The 18,039-nt window shown below is 41.2% G+C and overlaps 1 long non-coding RNA gene across 2 annotated transcripts; it reads left to right on the top strand.

Annotated features, from left to right (window-relative positions):
• Positions 1-10,252: 10,252 nt before the first annotated feature.
• Positions 10,253-17,071, top strand: LOC133368651 (uncharacterized). 2 transcript variants are annotated; one of them, XR_009758722.1, is made up of 3 exons: positions 10,253-10,580; positions 13,611-13,761; positions 15,974-17,071. It is a non-coding gene; the product is annotated as an uncharacterized LOC133368651 (long non-coding RNA). The 2 variants fall into 2 exon arrangements; XR_009758721.1 differs by lacking the exon at positions 10,253-10,580 and adding an exon at positions 12,910-13,082.
• Positions 17,072-18,039: the final 968 nt, after the last annotated feature.

Raw genomic sequence — 18,039 nt, 5'->3', positions numbered from 1 at the left:
AATGGGGAAAATCAGTCGCTGCTGATGTGTTAGATCCATTGTACAGAAAGGCAGAAGCAGAAGCCAGAGCAGAAAGCATAATTGATGGTGCTGAGCATGAGAAGGTGGATCAAGTTCACCAGCTTTCTTTGGTCCATCAAGGATGCCAGGAGCTTGTGGCTTGGGGAAAGCGGGAGCAGCAGAGGTGGCCAGTGGTTCTGACACTTTGAGAGATGGAACAAGTGTATCAAGGGATGGTTGTTGTTCTTCATAGATAGTGGAAGTTGTGTTGGGCAACTGAACCTTGGATATGCCTCACATGATGTACCCAGCAGGAGCAGACATGGTTTGTGATGGTGCCTCAGCATGGAAAGAGATACCCATGCTTGACACTGTAGGTCTTGCACAGCTGAGGTTGACTGGGCTAGTGGAGGCATGCTGTGCATGCTTACCTATGGCTTGCCATAAACAAGGGAAGGAGTTCCTGGTGGTTGTGATGTGGAGTGGGCTGGGAAAGATGCCTTTGGTCAATCCTCAGTCCTGGTTTCTTGCAGATTGGGGGTAGTCAGTGGTCCTCTTAGCTCACCAGCAGCTTGGGAGAGCTTCAAAAGGGTGGTAGGAGTGGTTGTCTGAGGATCAATCTCACGGTGCAAAATTAAGCCCTTGGGAAGATGCTCTGCTTTGTTAAGCATGCCTGATCTGCTGAGCAGGGAAAACTGGGGAGGGAATGGCAATTTGGACACAACCTTTTGGCTGGTGCCTCCTCGCCTGTCAGGTCATGGTGAGGATTCTGAAGAGAGGGTGTCTGGAGTCAACAATAATGGGACAATGTAGGTGCTGCTTTGAGAAGCAGTCAAAGATTCAGGGTTTTCACTCATTTTACGCTCAATGGTTTCATCTTTTGCCATCTCTCTGTGTGGAGTGGAAGCCAAGGAGGTCAGCTGTACCATTGTCATCCTGGAAATAATTGCCATCTACTCTTCTGATGGGCCAGAGAGCTGTGGAAGTCCCCTCAAAGGACAAACTCTGCGCCTGCATCAGGAGACCTGGAGTTCTGGCATCAGCTGTTTTCATATCCAACTGGGTTTGCCGACTCTTAACTTGGCTCCGTTGGCTTGCTTTGACAGTCAATGTGAACAATTTCTCCATCCCTTCCTTTGCAGAAGTTTGCATAGTTTCCATAGGATGTCCTTTGGATTCTGTTCTGTTCTTGACCAAAGCAAAGGTGTGGGGATTCCTAGTGGCTATTACTAGAGAGAGTCTGGCAGACAATCCCACCCTCTTCCCAGCAGTCCCCGAGGGTCCTGAACCAGACAGCAATGTTGCAAGTTGATCCACTGCTGCTGGCTCACTGAGGATGAAGGCAGACTGCTTCAAAGTCATGCTGAGCTCCTGTGAGGTCACCTTCCCTTTTCCTTCTCCCTAGACAGAAATGTTTTGGCAGAGGGCTGAAGGATGTTGCTTTTGACTTTGCCGTGCCAGTGGTAAGCAAAGACTTACTAGTGACAGGAGCTTTGCTTTGGCAATCTAAAATGTTTCCATTCAAGAAGGGAACAGAGCTTGCAGGCAGGCTGGCTAGAATGGGAGGTGCCTGGCCTCCATCTTCTGAGATTTCTTTCACCTCCGTTCCACTGACCTTGTGCAAGATAGAAACACCCTTATTAGCAAGGTCTGATGTCAAGCTGTCAAACTGGAGTGTCAGTTCCTCAGTGTTGTCTTCTCTCCTTGAAGCCAGGTGACTCTTGGACGTCACCAGACTGTCTTCAATAAAGCTTTGGCTCTGATCTGCTGAGTGACTGGACCACAGTTCACTCTTGGAGGCACCTAAAAAAAAACATTTAAAAATGCATACCACAAAGGTTTTAAAAATGGCAATCAAGAAAGTGGCTGAGAATCTGGAAGTAATTATGTTTCAGAAAATAATGGATGAGATTGAGATAACGAAACAAACCCTGCGACAGGGCAGTAAGGAGCTGAAAATTGAACTGAGCAAAATGACGCAGGAGCTTAAAGAAATAGGGGATCCTGTGAGAGAGGAGAATGAGATCAGAGATGAGAAAAGAAAAAATAAAGGGAAGATACAAGCCCTGGAGATTGGAACAAATGTGGAATTGGAAAAAGATCTGGAGTTTATGGATATTAGAAATAAAATCTACTGTTTGGAATTTAACGTTATCTCTGAAGAAATTAATGAAGATATTAGAGATAAAGTTATCAATGGCTTGGATAATCTTCTGGACTGGAATGACGTGATGGAGCTTGATATAGAGAAAATCTATGGAATTAACTGCAGCCATGTGACAATGGAAAAACTCTCAAGAGATGAGCCAGTGCATTTTGTAAAAAAGAAGAACAGAGATATGACTTTACAACAATATTTCAGCAACTTATTCAGAATTGATGGCAAGAAAATATTTGGGATAGAGGAAATTCCCATCAGACTCTTATTATATGACTATGGCTATGACAGCAAGATTATTATGGAATACTGATAATGGAAGATTGGACACTGAAATTACTGGACTTAACAGGACTATTGAAGATGGAAGATGGAATTAATAGGGATAATGGAATAATGGCTATTGAAATTATTGGACTTAACAGATTTGATGAGATGGATTAATCGATATGTTTATTTGGACTATGGTTATGACAATAAGATTATTATTATTATTAACGAGATGGATTAATCGACATGTTTATTTGGAGAAAAATTGATAGATATATTTCTTAAAGAATTGAAACCTCTCTTTGACTTTTTGTGGAAAGAATAAAGTAATGTTTATGAGATTTGATGATTAATTAAGATAACTACTGGAAGAAAGTGATTTTATAATATAATTTAAGAGACAGGATTGTTATATATTGTAGACCTATAACTGATTTGATCTGCGACAAATGGGAAGTCAACATTTTATTTTTTTGTTTAATCATTTTTGTTTTGTTTTGTTTTTTGTCTTTGAATGTTTTATGATTTTGTTTTGTATGTTTTATGAAAATTTGAATAAAAATTATTGTAAAAAAAAAAAATGCATACCACAACAAGAAAAAAGCAAGTGGTAATATGGTTGATTGCATTTGTTTGTGATAACCATTCAGTGCCAAGAGTGAAATCAGTTTTTAAACCTCCACCATCAGTTTGCCCTCTCCTGGAGTTCCTTTGAAATGTAAGAGCAGCCAGAGAGAGCTGTAATCTTGAGACGATTTAGCCATTTAGTGCAGTGTAGTTTTAGTATTGAATATTTATGTTTCACTTATCTGATTTGGTGACGTGCAAATCAGAGCATCCACACAAATGGTGGATACAAATGGATGGTGGCTTTTAGCTGTGGTTTCCCCAATATTATTTGTACACCACTTGAAGATCTTTTTGATCAGGTGGTTTATAAATTTTCTAAATCAATCAATCAACACAGCCCACGACTTTCAGGCTGAATTTGCACCCCTTTAAGACACCCAAAGGAGTGCTGGAAGCAAGGCTGTCTGCAGCGAGACTCTGGTACCAGGCCACCAGCACTCGCTCGCTCTCTGCAAGCCCAGCACACAGATCCCTGTGCTTCAAGAGCACCATCTAGGCTGCCATACCAGGTGCACTTGCGCTTCCAGTCAGCTGACCCTCAAGGGCCAGTCCCATGCCACCAGGCTCTATAAAACCGTAGCATCAGAATTGCTCCTGAGTCCAAGCACTATATTTTTAGCATCCCACGCTTCAACTTCCTTTACCTGATTGCTGCCTTGGAGCTTGGTGCCGAACTGAGACCTGTTAATCAAGTTCTCTGTCCGGCCGTCCCCTAACCATCATCACCGCCATCTCAATATTTTTTTCACAGCAGTAACACACAATCAAGTGACAGGTTCCTTCACTCAAAATTGATCTTGATAAAACTACCCCTGTAAATCCTCATAAATGTCAACCTCCCAATGAAGAGATTTCTCTGCACAACAGTGGAGACCTAAAGTGGCTGTAAATCTGGTTTAAGTGGGAACATAAAGTTGGTTCCCAGCTGCTTTGTGTCATCAGCGAGGTCCAAAACAAACCATACATACAGTATTATCTTCCCCTCAGAGGTCTCCAAATAAAAAAAAACATTATTTTAAATTTCTGGATAATAAAGGGCTCTTTTAAACAATCTCTTATTTTTACTCACTCAATCAATCAATCTTTATTGATACAGTCATAGACCAAAAGACATTTATAAATAAAACTACATACATTTATAATAAAAGGTTACAAAGTTGCAGTCATGTTAAAACAGTAAAACAATAAAACAACAAGGAAAACACTATCACCACTGCTCGGACTTCCGGGAAGGGTGACTTAGCCTGTGCCTGCTTTTGAGACGGGCTCCTGCCTCAAAAGAAGCTTATTCAGATATATCAGTCAGTTTTTTCTTTTTTTTTGACTGATTAAACTTCTCCCGGGTAGGGAGAAACGAAGAGATTAACCTCAAAGCCTATTTTTGTTGGGACGACCAGATCTCATTAATTTATGGGACGAGGTCCAGCCGACGAAGGTGGGACGGATTTTCAACAGCAAGCTCTATCTGTTAAAGCGAACGTTCATCTTATCTTCTAAGAGAGAACGCACTAACAGGCAAGCACCCTTCTTTCTATATTTTTCTTTTACTTGACTTAAATTGTTGCTGTTTAAAAGAGATTTGCCAGATTGATCGGTTTTTGACATCTCACTGGGGAGCCGTAACTTCTCTCTGCTACGCACTAATTAATAGCTTATCTCTGTTTTTGTTGCAAAAAGCTGTCCTGGATTTGCATTCTAAAGATACACACAGAAGAGGGATTTCTATTCCAGATTTTTATTTTGAAAAATATTATACTGTTTTGAGACTACTCTCTTTTTGGTCTATTTTATTTTGACGAATCTGTTTCTTGACGATTGCCATTAATTGCTTCGATCCTGGGAACTGCATTTTGTTTACTTAACTATTGGAGAGATAAGGCTGTCTGCTCTGTTTATACTGTGATGTCACCAAGTTTGGAGTATTAACCCAATTGTTGCTGAAATAAGAAGTGGTTTTCCTATATTTTTCTTTTAAAATGGCAATTAAGAAAGTGGCTGAGAATCTGGAAATAACTATGTTTCAGAGAATAATGAATGAGATTGAGATAACGAAAATTGAATTGAGTAAAATGAAGCAGGAGATTAAAGATATAAGGGTCCCTGTGAGAGAGGTGACCCTGGAAGGGGTCCCTGTGAGAGAGGAGACCCCGGAGATTGGAATAGGGGTCCCTGTGAGAGAGGAGACCCTGGAGACTGGAATAGGGGTCCCTGTGAGAGAGGAGATCCCGGAGATTGGAACAAACGTGGAACAGGAACAAGATTTGGAGTCTATGGACTTTAGAAATAAAATCTATTGTTTGGAACTCAATGTTATCTCTGAAGAAATTAATGAAGACTCTAGAGATAAAGTTATCAATGGCATGGATTATCTTCTGGACTGGAATGATGTGATGGAGCCCAATATAGAGAAAATCTATGGAATTAACTGCAGCCATGTGACAATGGAAAAACTTTTAAGAGATGACCCAGTGTATTTTGAAAAAAAGAACAGAGATATGATTTTACAGCAGTATTTCAGCAACTTATTCAGAATGGATGGCAAGAAAATATTTGGGATAGAGGTAATTCCCATCAGACTCTTATTATATGACTATGGCTTTGACAGCAAGATTATTATGGAATACTGATAATGGAAGATTGGATATTGAAATTACTGGACTTAACAAGACTACTGAAGATGGAAGATGGAAAATGGAACTAATAGAGATAATAGAACAATGGCTACTGAAATTACTGAACCTAACAGATTCTGATGTGATGGATTAATTGAAATGTTTATTTTGACTATGGTTATGACAATAAGATTATCATAATTAGTAATGAGATGGATTAATCGATATGCTTATCTGGAAAAAAAAAATTGATAGATATATTTCTTAAAGAATTGAAACCCCTCTTTGACTTTTTGTGGAAAGAATAAAGTAATGTTTATGAGATTTGATGATTAAGTAAGATAACTACTGGAGGAAAGTGATTTTATAATATGACTTAAGAGACAGGATTGCTATATATTATAGACTTATAACTGATTTGATCTTTGACAAATGGGAAGTCAATATTTTACTCTTTATTTTTTTTTTTTTTCTTCTTTTCTTTTTTTCTTTTTGTTTAACTATTTTTGATTTTGTTTTTTGTCTTTGAATGTTTTATGATTTTGTCTTGTATGTTTTATGAAAATCTGAATAAAAATTATTGAAAAAAAAAAAAAAGGAAAACAGTTACAGTTGGGTGGCGGAAGCTTCTGAAGGGATAGATGCCTTCCGAATTGATTGAGCCGCGAAAATGTATTTAGCAACTGGCAAGATAGTATCCTTATTAGCTGCTGACAAAAGATGTAAAAGTAAACAGTTAAGCGGTTTGTAGGGGTATTTATTTATGATGGGGGTTATGAATTTGGAGCGAATATCGTCATATAGGGCGCACTCAAAGATGACATGAAAGAGAGTTTCTATGGCGCTGACACCACAAAGGCATAATCGGTTTGCATACGGGATATGTTTAAATCTCCCTTCAAGTAAGGCAGAGATAAGACAGTTAAATCTAGCCTTCGTAAAGGCTAGACGATATTTGGGGATCGTAAGAGTTTCCAGATAAGGGGCACTGAGCATAGGCACAAAGCTCAGACCAAAGTGAATAGGAGAACAGGTCGAGGTGGCTGCAGTTATGGAGCATTGGAAGTCCATATCGCTAATACGAGTCCGGATAGAATGTTTAACTGTCTCTGGAGCGAGGGACATCAGATGTTCAATTGAGAGGCCAATACTTGCAAGGTAATTTGTAAACGTTCGGGCCCATTTCGAGGTAAAAGAGTCTTCCCAGAGTAAAGGGAGATAGCCAGTAGATTTTTCATAAGACATTTTAAAACAGAAATTTAGGGCGGCCAACCACGCTTGAGACTTAAGTGAGACTAGGCCAGATTCTAACCTAAGGACCGCCGCAGGAACGCACCTGGGAACGCCAAAAATTTGTCTGAGAAACAAGGAGAGAACTGTCTCCGCAGAAGAGTTGAAGGTGCCAATCCATAAAGGAACCCCGTAGAGAAGTTGAGAAATAGTTTTGGATCTAAAAACCTTTAGGGCTGCCGGAATGTATTGTCCTCCTTTAGTGAAGAAGAACCTTCGAATACCACTGGCTGAGTTGCGAGCAGTAGAAATAGCCCCTCGGATATGGGGAGTCCAGGACAGAGAGGAATGAAAAAGTATACCAAGGTATTTGAAATGAGAAACCTGTTTTATTTTATGGGTATTAATTGTCCATGCGTGAGCAGGAGAGTGCTTGGCAAAAGCTAAGATCTTAGTTTTGGAAAAGTTTATAGATAGTTTGTTATCATGACAGAAACTCATAAAAGCTTTTGTTAGGTGTTTGAGTCCTACTTTAGAAACAGAAAGGAGGACAGCGTCGTCTGCATACAATAACAGAGGACAATGCAGGTTCGCTAACTTAGGGGGGTGGAAGTCCGGGGATTGACAATAGAGGGACAGATCATTCATGAAAAAATTAAATAGAAGTGGGGCTAGTATGCAGCCTTGTCTTACACCTTTTGTTGTAGTAATGGGGTTTGTGAGATGACCTTCACGACTACATCTAACACGAAAGGATGTGTGGTGGTGCAGACGGCTAATTAAGAAGAGGAGTCTCTTGTCGATCGTAGATTTTGCGAGTTTCGCCCATAGTATCTCCCTAGGGATGGAATCAAAAGCCGATTTCAAGTCAACAAAGGCAACAAACAGGCCGTTACCCCAGCGGTTCTTGTATTTTTCAGCTAAGTGATTTAAAATCACACAGTGTTCTATCCCAGACCTACCTTTCCGGAAAGCTGCCTGCTCCCTCCCAAGGATATTATCCTCATCCAACCAAGATGAGAGTCTCTCTTTTAAGTAGCAGGCATATAGTTTGCCAATAATGGAAAGGAGGCTAATTGGGCGGTAATTTGCTGGGTCCTCTTTGTTCCCTTTTTTAAATATAGGGATAACTATGGATTCGAGCCAAGACTCAGGGAAGCATCCAGAATTATTGATCAGAGTAAAGAAATTTGCTAGAAGAGGGGCCCACCAAGCTTGGTGCGCCTTCAACATTTCAGAAAGTATATTATCAGGTCCAGGAGCTTTGCCGGATTTCAAGCTAGCAATCAAATCAATAATTTCTTTTTGGGTTACAGGTGGCCAAGTGGGAAGATTTGTTAAATTATCAATAAAGGAAACAGCATTTACAGTCTCGTTGTTTGCAGAAAAATATTTCTCCCAGAGGTATGGGGAAATGTGGCAAGGGGCCGGATTTAGTGGGCTCATAGAACCAGAAACCAGCTCCCAAAAACACTTCGAATTATTTGATCTGGAAGCTTGAATTAAGGCTTCCCAATCTTCATGCATCACCTGCCTTTTTTGATGACTATCATATGCTTGTAGTATTTTTTGATAATAAAATACTCAGGGGGGAGGGTGGTTAAATTTTGGTGTCGATATTGATGGTATAGCCGTCTCAGCTGTTTCTTAGCATCAAGACAGTCCTTATCAAACCATCTGGGAAAACCAGTGGTAGGAGGAGCCCTGAAGGAAGAAGATGGTGGGATAATAGAGGCTTTAAGTTTTGTAATTAAGGAGTTATACACTATTGACGCTAAATATGAATCAGAAGCATGCATGATCTCCCTCTGTAAGGACAGGGCAGAGGGGGAAGTGAGAAATAAGGCCACATTAGAGGCTACTGTGGGAGTCCAAAATGTTCTTTTATGGGTGGGGTGGATTAGATTTGCCATTGGTTTATGGGTAAGGAGCAAGCGACCGCGTTCTGGTAGATAAAAGGAAAAGGTAAGGGGAAGGTGATCACTATCCTGTCTGGAGCCGACAGAAAAGTCCAAAATAAACCTGAACAGGGAATGCGAGATCAAGGTGTAATCGATGACACTGCACCTGAGGCCAGAAATGTAGGTAAATTCCGCACATGAATCTATCTGCTTATGACCGTTCAACATTATTAGGCTGTGTCTAGCAAGGAATCGGTATAAACATATTCCACCATAATTTATCTTGGGGTCCTTGGAAGTCCTAGCATAGCCTGGGAGGTATGGGGCGGTGTCCTCGCCCCCCCAGAGGTTTGAAGCAAATAGCGCATCATTGTGGGGGCCAGACCTAGCGTTGAAATCACCCATAACAATGAGAGGCGCTTTGGGGAATTTAGCCTCGAGTGATGTTAGATAATTGGTAAGAACGTCCCAGTCACAGTCAATTTGTGCCCGAGAGGCATGAGGGGGAATATAAACATTTACTAACAGAAGAGAAAATGTGCTAAAAGATAATAAAACAGCCTGTGCAATGTTTTTACAAGGGGTTAAACTTATAGAGCGAGCTGTTACAGAAGTAGAAATGAGTATGGCTAGGCCTCCTTTGGGTCTGCCTTTGGAACTGGGTTGGGAATAGGTCGCTGGTAAACATGAACAAGAGAAACCATCCACTATTAATTTAAGGGTACACCACGTCTCCTGTAAGAAAATTAAGTCAAATTTGTTCAGAAAAGTAATAAAGTCAGGAATTTTTTGTTTGGCATTCCACCCTGCAATGTTCCAGGAGAGAAGGTGGAATGTAAAATTAGGTGAGAGAACAGAAACCTGGCATGCATTAATAATTGAATTCGTAGGATTAGAAATTTCCTTTGCTGTATAAGATTTGCAGAGTGAGTGCTGTGATGTCCTGAAATGAGGGTTTACCATTTTTTCAGGAGATTCACAGGTTAGAATCGGGTTTTTAGAATTTAATAAGGGTTGTCAAGTCAGTTCAGGAACCTCATGTACTATCACATCACATATTGTGCTAGGTCTACAAACATTTGAGTAACAATGTGGCAGTACCTTTAAGGGAACTTTCAGAGGAGAAACTTGAATGCTGGATGGTGAGTTCAGTTCATAGTCCTCCAAGTATCTGGAACATGTTCTTTTTGCCCTTAGTTTAACAGGTTCTGCATTTTGTTTATGACCTCACTTTGTTCATTCTCAGTGAATGTATGGAAACTATTTAATAGTTCCTCCTCTCCCTCACAAGCAAAGTCAAATGCAAGATCTTGATTTTCCTTACTGTTTACCGGAGAAGAAGGTGACTGTAACAGAACGAAAATGGGAGCTGGTGGTGGGGAGGAGCTTACTTCATCCAAAATAATAAGATCAGAGTTTATGGAGTTAAGTGTTTCAAAGTTTAAAGTTTCTTGTGCTGGGGGAGTCAAAGGGGATAAATTCTTTTCCAGCATAGTTGATCCTAATGATAGAGAAGAGCAGTTCATGTTTAATGTGCTTTTAAGAGGAAGCTGTTCCAGGAATGGATCCAAGTTTCCAGAGTTTGATATATTTTTGCTGCTGTTCGAGGAAGACTTCCTCCTCTCTTGTGAAGAGATAAGGTTTGTTGTTGGAGTTCTCTTTGTGAACAGGGAAATTGGACTAGCCAGGTTTGTGAAATGTCTCTGAACGGATATTCCATGGTAGCTGAGAAGGGATTTATTTGCAATTATCCGTGCTGTTTTCTCAGCCGATTTAAAGGTAAGTAAAGCAGACGTTTTTGTTGAGGGGTTGTAAAGGAATTCCACATACGAGATATCGTCAGGCCGTAAATCCATTACACCTAACGACTGGAGGGCGTAACACACTCTTTGCTTCCTGATGTTTACTTTTTCTTTGATGTTAAGAAGAGGAAGATTCAGCAGTGCAAATTTGTTTGAATTATATTTGAGAAGCCAATTCCCATTTGTATTCTCTCGTCGTGAAATCTTGTTATTGGTAGAGCATTTTCCGCTATAGGACCTCGGGTTGGGGTGAGTAAGTAGCTCTGGGAGATTTGGACTTTTTTTTCTTTCTGGTAAGGCTTTGCAATAAGATCTAGGGGGTGTTCTCACTGTAGATCAAGCAGATAAATTCTTTGTTTGCGAAGCTGTTTGCTGTTGAGCTTTAAGTACTTTAAAAAGTTTCTGAAAGTTCATCTTCTTACTCCTTGGCGGTTTGTAATTTTTTATGTTTTTGGATTTTTTCTCCTTAGGTGCAATACGAGGTTTCTTTATGTTTGCACACTTCAGTGTTGTTGTTGTTTTGTGGGGGGGAAGAGTGTAGTTTAAACTCAAATATAGTTTGGATAGTTCTTCCATAAATGATTTTAGAAGGTTGTTTGTTTCTTCCAAAAAGGCTTTGATGTTTTCAGTCTCTTTTGCCACGATGGCTAATTGTAACTGCACACATTTTTGGCCAGTTAGAAGTAGTTTTTGGCCAATTTGTGCCAGTTCCGTGGTTTCAGTAACTTCTGTAGAGCAGGAAGAAGATGGCTGTGATTGAGTAAAAATAGGAGTCTGGCTGTCGATGTCTGTAGCATGCACAGTAGACAGAATGTCTAAGGGGGAATGTAAGTCACTGTCCTTGTACAGAGAGGAAGATGGCGTCTCCTTGCTTTCAGGTACCTGCAGCAGAGAGTTGATCAGACTAGGTGTATGCGTCTGCCCAAAAAGGGGATCTGTGGATGTTCCATACACCAGGCTTTGTATAATTTCTGGGTCATCCCTTGCCTGGAATTCCTCACTCAAGCAGGTGCAGAATTGTTCTGTTTCGATTTGGGAAGGAGTTTTCTCAATAGATCGTGACGCATTTCTCTTTGTCTTATCCGCTTTGGTTGGTAAAAAGAAGTTTGTAATTTTAAGCTGTTGATCCCCATTCCCAGATTCTTCCAAAACCTGGTCTGATTTATGGTCATGTTCATAACATCTTTTCCTTGTTTGAACCATTTTAAAAACTATAAAGTTTGCCTTTTAAACTCTAATATGAACGGAGGTATAATTATAAATTGTCGACTCCAAGGCTAAGTAGTTTTATCTTAGGAATCCTTAGATTTTGTTATGGTAAATTATATTCCTTGAGTTAGTAGTGCGAAGCAGAGTTATGACTCACCGGCTGATAAACAGTCTGTTTTCTTGCTGATAAAATGGTTCCATAGCCTTCAAAAAATAGGTGTTGTTGATGCTGTTAGGTTCCAGAATAAAAATTTCCAAAGAATATCTCTAAAGATAGCAAAAAAAGAGGCGAGGCGGGTATGAGCTCCAGAGCTCGCTAGTGGACCTGCCTGCCAGCAGCCATCTTCCTCCAACCTCCCTCTTATTTTTACTACCATACATCTGCTACTGCAGCAGCTGTTGACATCCCCAAGGCCTTGCCTTAGCTCATGATTAGAAGGTTAAACTTTCCTGCGAGCAAACATGCATTTTGGGAAAGCTTCGCTTTTGTGCTTCCGTGAATCCAGGTGGATGCCATTAGCAGGGACAAGTGGAATCTACGCATCTTGCAAACGAGTAAGCCAAGGTCAAGCAATGGCCTCTGCAATGAGCAAATCCTCTAGCCATCTCACTGGCCATAACCATGCTACAGTGGAGATGAGGATCAGAAGTTCAAGTCAAGGGGGCAGAAAACTCTTGGCGAAAAGAAGCACTGCAGCTGTTAATTGCAAGCCTAACAGATGGTTTAATGGATGCATGACATCTCATATAGACGGATAGCAGACTCAAGGGCTGAGTTAGGACAGTTACACAGCCAAAACAGCCCTACAGAGAAGCAAGAAGAAGCTGGGAGTGGACAAATCTGTTCATTTTGGTTTCTCTCAGATTCTTATTTTTTCCAATTTTAAGTTTGGTTCTCCCCATCAGTCTGAGTTTTATTTTTTTTAAAAAAAATCTGAATTGCCCATTTCTCTTGACACTGATATATACATTTTTGTACACCATTTTGCCTAGTATATGCATTTTGCACACAATTTTCCAGCTAGAATGCATTTTTGTAGGGTACTTTTCCTAACATATGCCTTTTTGTATGCACTTTTCATTAAGATGCACATTTTTGTGTACATACTTTGGTTGGAGAACTGCATTGCCAAATTCAGAGAAGTGCAAATTTTGAAGAAAAACTGTGTATCGGTTCACTATTGGCCTTCAAGTGGATTTCGACTTATGGCGACCCTATGAATCAGCGACCTCCAAGAGCATCTGTCATGAACCACCCTGTTCAGATCTTGTAAGTTCAGGTCTGTGGCTTCCTTTTTGGGTTCAATCCATCTCTTGTTTGGTCTTCCTCTTTTTCTACTCCCTTCTGTTTTCCCCAGCATTATACAGGCATACCCTGCTTAACGTCGCTTCACTTAACGTCGCCTCGCTATAACGTACATGCTCCATATGTCTGTATTTCTCCAGAAACGCAGCGTAGCAGCAGAGGCTTTAGCGCGCAGGGGTGGAAATAGACGTGATCGCACCACCGCAAATCAGCTGGGAGGTGCGATAGCGATCAGCTGAGAGGAGCGGCAGCACAGCAGCAGAGGCTTTAGCACGGGGCTTTGAGGCTCCGCATGAAGGAGAGGTAAAAAAAGTTTTAAAAGGTAGTGCTTCGCTTTAAGGACGTTTTCGGTTTACGTACTCGCTCTGGTCCCATTGAGTACGTTAATGCGAGGTATTTCTGTAGTCTTTTCTACTAATGTCTTCTCATTAATAGGCTCACATTAATATGCAAGCCTAACAAATTTATCTGCCCTTCTTACTCACCCACCAGTCTCAGTAGCCCAGCCACCAGCAGCGAGGAAGTGGGGAACCTGTCGTCCATCTTGCTGCTACTCTACCGTGCAGGAGCCCTTGAAGGACTGGTGGGGGCTCTGCTCACACAAGCAGCAGAAGATGGAGCATTTGCAAACCTCGCTTTACAAGTGAGCAGTCTTGAGTTACATACTTTATAAGAGTCTTACGTCCTGAGAGCAGCCAGTTCCACGAAGAGAAATAGAGAAAAAAGTTGAGCCAATTGGAAGGTACTGAGGAGAGAAGAGGTGGAAGCGACGACACAAACCAAGGCTGTGTGCAGTTTATTCTTTTCTGCTTCCAGAAAACTGATTTTAGTTGGCTTGGATGACAGAGAGTTAGTTGGCTAAGCCATCTTTATGACATGTAGTTCCCTTCTTCAAAGCCTAGCTTACAAACAGGGCCATTGTTAGGGGGCGGGCCAGATTGCCTGAGCTCCCTGTCTCCTGCCTCTCCCCCCCCCCCCGTTAATAAACTTTTTAAAAAGAGATTTTGCTTACAAGGGCAACACCAGTGAGACCCCCATCCCGGTGGTGTGTGTGTGTGTGTGTGTGTGTGTGTGTGTGTGTGTGTGTGTGTGTGTGAGAGAGAGAGAGAGAGAGAGAGAGAGAGATGTTAGATACTGGGCAGGACTTGTTTTAGTCTTAATATCTACATAAGCATCAGTTCCTACCATGGGATGGAGGACACAGGTAGAGATGGAGAAGAAAATTGATTTTGATTGTATTTTAATGAGAAACTACCTAATTTGCACTTCTTGAACCGAAACACAGCTGTCCTTCAAAATTCACTCTTCTCTGAATTGTGATGCCGTTCTCCAACAAAATGCATATAGTGTGGGGAAATGTGCATTAAAACATACATATTAGTGAAAATATCATTCAGATATGCAGTATATTAGGCAAAACTGCTTGCAAACGTATGTATTAGTCAAAACTGAATAATAATGTGTTTATTAGAGGGTTTTTTTAATTGCTAATTGCTGAAGAAATGTGGAGAACTGAATTAAAGTTTGGAAAAATGGGAAACTTCAGGAACTGAAATTAACAGATTTGCCCTCCCTAGTGCACAGCCCACATACAGTGCGCGCAGAAAGCCCAGAGCCCAAAGTAAGCCCTGACAGCAAGAGCCAGCATCTTTGTTCCCTTTGAAATATGGCCTAAATTTGCATCTCTACATATGAATGGGCATATGTAAATATGCTCCTTTCAGGGGCTGCCTGACAGTGATGGTCAGGGCCAGAGGCAAAAGTGGGAGGAGCAATAGATGTGACCCTTGCCTTTGTACAGTGGGGTATATTCCAGACACATGGAAGTCAGAGGTATCAACACACCCACTCACCCATCCTCTCTGCAGCCTCCATCTGAGCAAGGAAGAGGAATTATCACAGCCAAAGGATTCTTCAGATGTGTTTAGGGATGGAAAGATCTGCCTGTTTCGCTTCTCTCCGTTTCTCATTTTTCCAGTGTTAAATTCCGTTCTGTACATTTCCACAGTGATTTGCAATTTTTTTAAAAAAAATCCTCATGAAAATTCTCCACCATTTTCATGCGAATGTCTCCAAATAAACACATTTTTGTTGGCAGTTTTGATAAAGGTACACATTTTTGCAAGCCATTTCTCATCATTTCATGCCTCTTTGCATATTATTTTCACTCACATATTCATTTTAATGCAAATTTCCCCTAATGTATGCATTTTTGTAAATGTTGTTTAGTTGGCGAACTGCATCCCAAAATTCTAATAAATGCAAATTTCAAAGGATGGCTGTGTTTTGGTTCTCATATTGTTTTGGAAAGTGTGAATTTGATAAATTCTGCTTGAAATGCAAACTGAATCAAAATCCTCACCCATCCCTGCATGTGATTTGTCTTGTTGAAAAAGGGTTATATCCAGTTAAGTCCTACTCAGAGCAGATCCACTGAAATTAACGGACTTAAGCTAGCCATGTCTATTCATTTCAATGGGTCTGCTCTAAGTAGGACTAGCACTGGATATAACCTAAAGTCTCTCATGATATTTTGGGTAGCAACCTGTGCTGCATTGCTATGTCCTGGGCCCAATATTCTTCAACAATGGCTTCAGCTTCAGTCTAACTGACGTAGGTTACAGGAGGGTAGATTTCAGTCGCAGGTTTGCAGACATTTCTTAGCAGTAAAAGCAGTTTGAGAATGGAACCAATTACTCAGAAGGGTGGTGGCTCCTCCTCGCCAGGCGCCTTCAAGCAGAGGCAGAATAACCATCTATTGGGGAGTTCATGCTCTGGATTTCCTACAGCTTACAAGGCTTCCTCCATCTCTGGTTGCTATGACCTCACACTCTCTCATTATTTTATTTCATCAGGAACATGGGAAGGTGCCTTACACGGAGTCAGACCATTGGTCCATCTAGCTCAGTATTGCCTACACTGACTAGCAGAAGCTCTCCAGGATTTCAGATTAGGGACATCCTCAGCCCTACCTGCAGATGCTAAGGACTGAACCTGGTACCAGTGAGCTACAGACTTCCCCAGGGGGCTGAATCTTCAAATATGAAGATCTTCCAGTTGCTCAAAGCAGTCATATTGTCATGTTGTATGATAGCGTGTCATGTGCCCATCAGTCGCTTGTAACTTAGTGTGCCATAAAGATACTTGAAATTTTCACACTTCCATTCTTCCTACTGAAAAGAAAAATCCTTGAAATTCAAATTGTTCAGATGAAAAGCATCCTTGAGTGGGTTAACTTCAAATGTGAATAAAATGCTGGTTGCATCCCAGGAGAGGCACTGCCTTTAAAAAAAACAAAAAACCACCAAAAATTTTGGGATGAGATTGAAGAGTAACGCTTGATCACCTTCCAACACACGTTTCCCTAATATGGTTTGAAATATCATATAGGAATATAATCCTCTGCAGGCAGTGATTTGAAGATATTTCTTTCTCCAACAGACTGTAGCTGGACAGACAGTTCATTAATGAAATCTGGAAAGGAAAGGGGGTGAAGAAATGTTGTTTCAGGTTTCTGAACACAACCTCTCCAACGCTCATTAACAATTGTCTGTCAAAGTGCCTTTGAACTGACATCTCTTGCTTTTCTTGGGTGGGAATGGGATGTGTGTGTATGTACATAAAATAGGTAGTGTTATGGGTTTGGGGGGTTGACATGGATGATTTCTATGAGTTCCTATGAGCCTCTGATCTGGAACCCTGCACCTGGGGGTGAGAAGACCACTGTGCTGGTCAGATGAGTTCCCTTTGTTAGTCTACTAGAGTGGTCAGGTGAGTTAGTGGGCTGATCTAGTGCCCATTATCTGGGCCAGGGAGATCCTATTGTTAGTGAAACTCTTCAGGAGAGCCCCCTCCCCTTCCGGGGGTGAAGGAGAGGCTTGTGTTTTGAGTGGAGTCGGAGGAAAGGCTGGGAACTGGAGGCAGGCAGAGGGGCTGGCTCTCTGCACCAGGGCTTTAGGGTGCCCCCTGTAAGCAAATGCAAGATCTACTGGACTGCTCAAGCTCAGGTTGGAATGTGTGTAAATAAACTATATTTCATAAAGACACCACGGCCTCCGATGACCTTCTTTCCAAGGAAGCCAAACCCTGGGTAAGCGCAGGGACCCCTGGAGATCTCTCACCACTCAGAGGTTGGGTGGTGTGCAACAGTATTAGATATATATATATAACAGGTATTTTTATCCAACAATTTTCCAGATATAAGACCAAAAGAAGAGCCTGCTGGATCAGACCAGTGGCCTTGTCTTACCAGGCAGGTGGAATATTTATTTACTTGAAATATTTTTATAGCACCTGTCGAGGCAGGTTACAAGTAAAAGCATTAAAACAATAACAAATATAAAATGCAGTTAACTAAACTGGCAGCATACAATGTTCCATTTCAGTGCAAACCAAAAATACCAGTGACAATTAAAACCAACAGTTCATAAAATATAGACCAGCAGCATTATTGTTAAAAACTTTGCAGTCCTTCTCCTCCTGCTCTGAAGATGTTATTTGCATTGGGAGGAACTCCCCCATAAACAGCCATGGAAGATTCCCTTCCCCACCCCCCAGCATATACAGGCCACTTTTATCAGCTCTACACAGAGACCAGCTGCCTTTAGTTTATCCACCTCGTAAACTGACTCTCAGGAGCAGATGGAGGTGGGAGATGGAGCCCCTCTAGCTGACTCTGCTGAGAGATTGGCTCCATTTGGTGCCTCCTCTCTTTGAATGGCTTCCATTCCAGCCGGCTATTGGACGAGCTTTGTAACTTTAAGAACTGGTGCCCGAGTTTGCTTTTTTCCTCTTCCCTCCCCATCGCCTTTTCCTTTTATGTGGTGTTATTTAGACAATCAGAGTAAAGCTAAAGAAGAAGAACAAAGCAATCATAATGCCAAAACACAATTTAAATAACATCGCAGAAGAATATAAAGAT

The sequence above is a fragment of the Rhineura floridana genome, chromosome 12 (assembly GCF_030035675.1).
Source record: "Rhineura floridana isolate rRhiFlo1 chromosome 12, rRhiFlo1.hap2, whole genome shotgun sequence".
Taxonomy (NCBI): Eukaryota; Metazoa; Chordata; class Lepidosauria; order Squamata; family Rhineuridae; genus Rhineura; species Rhineura floridana.
The sequence above is the reverse complement of the archived record's forward strand: the minus strand, read 5'-3'. Positions and strand labels throughout refer to the sequence as shown.